Source organism: Larus michahellis, chromosome Z (genome assembly GCF_964199755.1).
Source record: "Larus michahellis chromosome Z, bLarMic1.1, whole genome shotgun sequence".
In the NCBI taxonomy this organism is placed as follows: domain Eukaryota; kingdom Metazoa; phylum Chordata; class Aves; order Charadriiformes; family Laridae; genus Larus; species Larus michahellis.
The window spans coordinates 645,307-652,655 of NC_133930.1; positions in this window are offsets into that span (position 1 = coordinate 645,307).

Here is a 7,349-nt window from a genome sequence, read left to right on the forward strand (position 1 = left end):
AGGGCACTTCAGCCCTGCGGGCTCAAGTTGGTGTGCACAAGGGCAGAGTTCACTAAGGAAGTTCTGCGAGCAACAGCCTTTTTCTGGGGATTTATGTGTGGTTTTGCACGTGGATGTCCTCAGTAGTCAAAGCTGCTTATTGTGCTCCCCCGGGAGCATCTGTGTACGTAACCTTTCAGCAGGTGGTACCACGTTGGGCTGATGGTTTCACGCTTCCCTCGCCCCCGTGACTTCCCACCTGGGGTAACAAACTCCAGTATCGGTTAAACTGGTCCCTCGGCGGAGGTGACAGCTGCACAGCGAGGCTTTTGCACGAACTAGTAGTGCCTTCCTCTGTACTTTTCTGGAGAAGGGGCCAAATTCAGCCTGAGCCTTTGTTTCGAAGGTCTGTTCCCCGCTGGACGAGCCCGTTCAGGCGGGGTGAGTTACACCTCAGCCTGCCTCTTTGGCTCCGTTTGCCACGACCTCGCTGAGTGCCCGGGACGATGCCGAGTGACGCTTCATGACGCGCAAGGGGATATGAAATACCTGGCTGCACATGGTGCGCCTTTCTCGTGCTGGGGCCCAGCTCCACGGGGCTGCACGCTGGGAGGACGTGTGGAAGTGAGTGTGTCCGTCTGCTTTCTGTGGAAACGGGGGCTTTGTGTGCTTTCTCTCAAAGTGGGCTCGAGAAGATGGTGAATAGAAGACTTGCACGCGTTTTGAATCCCACCTGTGACTTAATTTATTCAGTTATCTATTAACAGTCTCTAGGCAGCTTATTTCTTATGTTAAAAATTAAGTGCTTGATTGATTATTTTCTAGAACAGTGATGAGAGTTGTTGTATACTTAAGCTGATCCATTAGTGAGCTCTCATTACTAGGCTGTGATGGGAGGGAGGCGAATGGATGGAAGATGGGAAGAATGGAGGAGAGCGGTGCTTTTGCTTCTTTTCCTCTGGTGTTCCCATCAGTGGCTTTGCCATTTTGCATCTGGGTGGGGATTGGGCTGAGGAAGTGCGGCAGAGCTTAAGGAGTGTCGTATTTATTTGAATCCAAAAGAATCTCTAACCTTGTGGACGTGTGGGCTCTCTCTCCCTTTAGAAAGTTATAGTAGGGTCAAAAATCGCATCTACTGGCATGGGTTGGCCTGTGGCCATGGGCTGCCTGCGGGCTGTCACCTCCGCATCCCCCAGATGCAGCAGCGGAGAGCGCGGCTCCTCCGCGTTCGGCAGCAGCCACGGTCCCTCCAACGCGGCTGCAGCCGAGACGCTGGTTGTGGCAGCTCCTCGCCCTGAGGTAGGTCGGCATCCTGCTGGTGTCTGCCGAGATCTGTGTGAGCTCAGGGAAGCCGCTTGCCCCGCTGCAGCTGCAGGTGAGCCCCACGCGCCTCGGTGCCCTGCTGGGACCAGCAGGACGCGGCTGAGCGAGAGGCGCCGCTGCAGGCTCGCAGGCACTGCTTTCCCTAAACTAATCCTGGGAAGTTAGGGGATTGTCTTGGCAACGCTTGGTCACTTTGTGTTGGATAGATGGGGTTTAGGTCGCAGGAGGATGAATATTCACGTCCTGTTAACAGCAGACAAGCCGAACTCCCTGCTGCAACCCTGAAACTGTGGCCGACAACCGCGTCCTCGCACCTTTCTGCTCGGCACGGGCTGGTCAAAGGCTTAATCTGAGTTGTACCGACTGGCTGGGTCAGGCCACCGTCGGGGCCATCTGAGCAGGTATGGACTGTGCTCCTCTGTCCTCCTCTGTCAACAAAGTACTCATCTTCTGTCGATACCACCCGTGACGCACTGGGCAAGTCATTTATTTGTAATTCGTAACTTTCAAGCCCTCACAGGCAAGTTCTGCTCTTGCACGCAGAGCACAGGGATTTGTAAATTTGGACCAGGTCTAAAATCTGCCTTTTGTTTTCCTCCTAAATTCGTGTTCATCACTAAATGTCAGGAAAAGGTTATTTAATTTGCATCCCTTGGCCTGGCTGACCGGTGTCCTTTACGTGACTGCATGGAGATGGATGGTCCCTGAGACGCGCGGCCTTTTGTCCCCCCGGGCTGAGAGGTCACGTCGGGAGCGGCCGCCCGCTGACATCTGCGCCCCGAAGGCCAAGAGATCAGGAGGCCATATCGTGGGGGGAAAGCGCTGAGGGTGTTGCTGCCGTTGTCCTCGGAGGAGGGGACCGTGCCGGCAATCGCAGCGCTCGCGGGGCAGGGAGAAGGGCCAGATGTCGCGGGGATGGGGATTCATGGCAGAGCCCATGCCCGGCGGTGGCGGGTGCTTCTCGCCGGCCCCAAGGACGTCTGTTAGGGCTCCTCCCTCCCAGGACCAGACCCGCCGCCCAGGATGCGGAGTTGGAAGTCAAACCTCTGTCTCGTTACCTTGATGTCAAAATACATTACCCACAAAGTACTAAAGAGCGACGTTACCTCCTGCTGATTTATGGCAAGGTTTCCGGGGTCTCTCAGAAATGCATGTGAAGACACATTTACACTCCCTAGTGGCGAGGAAAACCTGACACAGCGGCGGAGAGCAGCAATACGCCGTCGGAGCTGAAAGCACAACCGCCGCACCTACGCCGCAGCGCCCGGAAAAAGCCATTATAAATAGCACCCGCTCCCCAGCCAGCGCTCCCGGGGCCAGCCGCTGGGCACGGAAGGCCAGGCCAGAAAGGCTTGGAAAGGTCTGGAACCGCAGGGCTGGTGGGGGCAGCTGGGAGGGAGGGGGGTGGTCGGGACATCGTCCTCCCAGGGCTGCAGGAGGCTGGGGGGGCTGCAGGGGGCCGGCGACCACGGGCGTCCCCCCAGGAGCGTGCAAAGGGCGGCCGGCCTGAGACGGGTCAGAGCAGAGCTTCACGTCAGAGTTTATTCACTGGCGGTTGAGAGAATTTGCTGTTCTTCATTTTGGGCGGAGTAAATAACTTGAAGTCAATATACCTGCTTGAATAATTACGGCAGCGTGATTTCTCTCGGAAGGCGGCCCGTTACACTAAACCGCAGCACTCTGCTTCCGTTAACAGAGATAAACTGCAGAGATTACGTGAGATTTTGGGGTGACTGAGCCTGTGTGTGTGATTTAGACTAACGGTACCTCGTGTTATCCTGCCCGACAGCGCGCAGTTTCCCGGCAGCGCGGCGGTGCCTCCTTGCATTGGTCTGAACTGCAGCGGCTGCCATGGGCCTAAAGCCTCAAACTTGGGAAAATATGGCAAAAAACGCGCTTCTGGAAAGTCTTCTGGATTTTACACAAAGACATGCTTCTGGAAATGTCCTGACGCTATGCCAGATGGGCTCAGGATCTGCCATGGGGCCGGGGCGGCCGCGATCTCTCCAGGGGTGAGGGCGGGGGGGCTGCCCTGCCGAACCCAGAGCCTTGGTCATCCTTTTCCTGTCATTTTTAAGGATGATCCATAATGTGTGAACATCACCCGCAATCGGGGCCTAATTGCGTTTCTCAAGTGAGCACGCTGCATTTTCAAGGAAGTCTTAAACGAGCACTTAAGCCGTACTGCGGCTGAGCGGGTCCGGGGAGGCTCCGCATCCCGCCCCCGGCTCCTCGCAGCCAACTCCCACAAGTACTTTTATCGCAGAGTTATTAGGCCATTATGGTCTACGATTGTCTTTTACTGCCTTTGATTTCTTCTGTTGTCAGGCGTGAGGAAAGTGATGTGTAATATGATCCAAAGTGTTCTTGTTTGTTTTAATCTACTGTTTTAATATATTATGGCTTCCTGCCATTATGCCTTTCTGAGATGGGCCCTGGAGTCACTCGCCGAGGTTTTATATGTGCAGAAGCTGAAAGGCGTTTTTCCAGTGGGTACATCTTATGGTAGGCAGAGCTAATCTTGGGTTTTCCTCCTCTGCGTGTGTTTGTGTGCGCGTTGGCGCTGGTTGTTTCCACCTGAACATTGCCAATCCTGCTGCCGTGTCCTGCCGCGCTGCCGATATCGAGTGTTTTTTCCTCCCGGTTGTTGTTTTTAGGCACCTCCGTGCCACACATGCTGAAATACGTGTCAGCAGCATTGCAAAAGCTTCTGCTGTTTCTCCCCAGAGCAAGCCAGTTTCCTGGCAGTGACGCGGGGTGCAGCTCTCCCTGCACGCTGCCTCCCAGGCTTTTCCCCAAGGGAATCCCAGGCCCCGCCAGGCTTCAAGTTGTGCTGGGTGTTTGGTTTGGAAAAGACGGCAATACCGTAAGCTAAAAACCCCGTTGCCAGCACTTCATCTGCAGTCAGGAGGGACCCGTGCCATGATCGCCGCGGGGTCCCACACAGCGCATCGTTACTGTCAAGTCCAGCCTGACGGATGCACTGCCGTCCCCGGCACTGCCCCGGGAGGAAGAGGAGGAGGAGGAGGGGAGCATGGTGCCCACTTCTTCAGCCCAGGCTGCTCTGCCCTGCCCGCAAGTGGGGGTGGACGTTTTGGGGAGCATCCCGGGGTCCCAGCACGCTCTGTGGAGCCCTGCCGGGGAGCAACCTCGCTGCCCCACGGTGCCCCCACGTCCCCACCATGTGAGTGCAACATTTTGCTGTGGGTTTTTTTAACATTGGTGACAAAACTGAGGTTTTTTTTTTAAGGTGTTTTAACCTGGAATGATCACGTGAGCCCCGGTAGGGTTAAGAAGCAGCGAATCGAGGTGAATTCACAGGGATGAGCCGCTCCGACGGGCAAGTTGGTCCCCTCGCCATGGGTGCGAAGTCTGCCCTGGACCCGAGCGCAAGCGTCACGAGCTGGCACTGGGAAAAGCCACCAAGGGAGGGAGCAGCAACTCTTGTCTCGGGAGGTTCCAGCTGCTGCCTGCTGGCCTGCGGAGGGGAACAGGAGCGGTGGCGGAGGGGAGCGGGAGACGGGAGCACCTCTGCACTGGGGACGCCGCTCCAACCCCTGCAGCTGCTGCGCTGCCTGCGCTCGGGGCGTCAAGGCGTCAGAGGAGAACACGCAGAGAGACACTGTGGCTGCTTAACGCCCTTTGGGCTCCTACTGGTGTGTTTTTCAGGCCCACATTTGGCTCACACGCGTGCCAATAAACAGAGGTGGGTGAAGAAGAGTCTCAGGTAGGTGGTGTGGGTCCCCCAGTGCCACGCGGGACACGGCCGGTGCCGTGGGTGCCCGCTGCGGCTGCTGTGGGCGGGCAGGAGCTGCCACCGGGACAACGGGAGGAGCTGGAGCATCGAATCCTCCCGGGGTTCCTTGGCTGAGCGCCGCGGCTTCTCCGTGCCCTGGAAGTGCTGGCCGCGGGATGCAGAGGGGCCTGGCCGCGGCTGCTCCTGGGCTGTGCTGGGGATGCTCCGGACACTGCCCGGCACCGGCTTGGATCAGCCGCCCCCGATCGCGGGCTCGGTGAGTAATGCCCAGCGTTTTGGCATCTCCCGCTGCTGCGGCACAGCCCGGTGACCACCCAGGCCAGTGGCTTCGGTGCCAGCGCAGCTGGCCACCCGCAGAGCCGAAGGCGTCCCTTTGCCTGGGGGATTTTCCGCAGTTCTTCAGCATTTGCAGCTGAAGCCGAGCAGATATGGCTTTGCAGCCCAGCTGAAGTCCTGCCACACGCTCGGGTCATCCCTCAGCTTTTTGTCAGCTTAATGAAATGGTCCCGTTTCCTTCTTCCAGATGTGCCCCCTGCTAAGTGCCTGGAAAACGCATTCCCGGGGGAAGGATCCCGCAAGTGAAATGGAAATGACCTACCGGGGGCTGCATTAGTCCCAGTGTCATCGCTTTTATTTCTTTGCTGTTGAAGTGTTTTTACCCTTCCAGTGGTCAGCCACCGTCCTGCCCTCCCCCAGGCCCGGTGGCCATCTCGGCAGCACTCACCCCGTCACCGCCACCTTCTCCCGGGTGAGCTCCCGTGGAGCTCTGCAGGGGGACGGGGGCAGGAAGATCCATCCAGCCCTGCTTGTTCCCTCTTGCTCTCCCCGTGGAGCCCGGCACCAGGCTCCGGTTCAGGTCAAAGCCCGTTGCCCTGTGTGCGGTTGCAGGTCGGAGCGCGTGGAGCCGGGCGCTCGGAGGGATGCCAAGCCCCGTGCCCGGCCGGAGGCAGTGCCTGCGCTGCCGGGAGCTCGGGGCTCGGGGGGGTTCTCTTCCCTCCTCTTCCTCGGGAGCCCCCACCGCACCCCAGCCAGAGGGCGAAGGTGGGAAGGAGATTTGAACGAACAGCAGCGTTCAGGGCTCTTTGAGAGGAAATGCTGAAGAGGCAGGTCTGCTTTTATTTGCACCGGTAGCCACTCAGCAAAGTTAAATGAAGCAGCTTAAATTTAATTAACGGCAGAATCTGGCTCAGCATCGAGAGAGGGATATGAAGAGACTGAGCATGAAAACGAATTCTTCTTGTGACTTCATTAACCCCAAGGTTAAAAATCGGTGCTAAGGTTAGATTCAAGATAACAAACCCCACTGTGGCTTTTTTACTGGCGACGGTGCTGCGGCCCCCGCTGCCCTGTGCCCGGCCCCCAGTCCCCCCCGCCGGCCTGCGCCCTCCCCGGGGGTGGGCAAGGGGGCAGTGGTGTCTGCAGGGACTCTGCCAACGCTGCCGAAAGGTTAAGGAGGGAAAGAGCCATTTTTATGTTTTTTTTTTTTAAGATATAAACACAGGAAAGTGCTTTCCCTTTTTCATTTCATTTTGCTTATGATGAGATTACTCAAGGAGAAAAACGCTGGAGTAAAATGAGCGACGGCTGCAAACCTGCTACATTGTCCATGAAATTCCAGCTCGAGGAACCTCCTGCCTCCTCCAGCAGTGCTGCCTCAGGGAATGACAGTGCGATAATTTACTTGATTTTATGGTAATTACATTGCATCATGTAATTCCATGATTTAGATAACAAACATCTTCACTGCTCTAATGTAGGCAGTGACTTACCACCGCCTGAACGAATTTTTGGAATTCTCTTGGGAAAAGCAGAGGCCACTGGAAGAGGAGAAGGATAAAGAAGCCGGGGCTGAGGACCTCTGTCCTCGCCGGCCCCCCCTCAGCTGGTTTGCTCTGGGCACTGGCCCGGGCCCCTGGGGGAGCCCTGTCAGTGACCTGCTGAAGGACGGTGGCTCCTCGGAGGAGCTGCCCTGTGCGAACGGCACCCGACGTGTCCTGGCCAGGCTGAGAGAGGATTCTGCACCCAAGTGACCAAGCTCTGCCTGGGAGTGCGGTTGCTCCCGCCTCTGGCGTTACCAGCTGCGAACGCAGTGCTCCGTTTCGTTTTCAGCCAGCCTGCATAATTACAGGACTTGCCTGCGTAATTACAGGATTTTTCTTTACAAAAGACCTTAAATACTGACATGCCAGAGCCCCAAGCCCCTGTCTCGCGAAGGGCCCTGAGCAGCGGCAGCGAGTCGATGCGCGCAGCGTCCCGCGCATGATAAGCAGGAGGAGCGAAGGTTAATGCA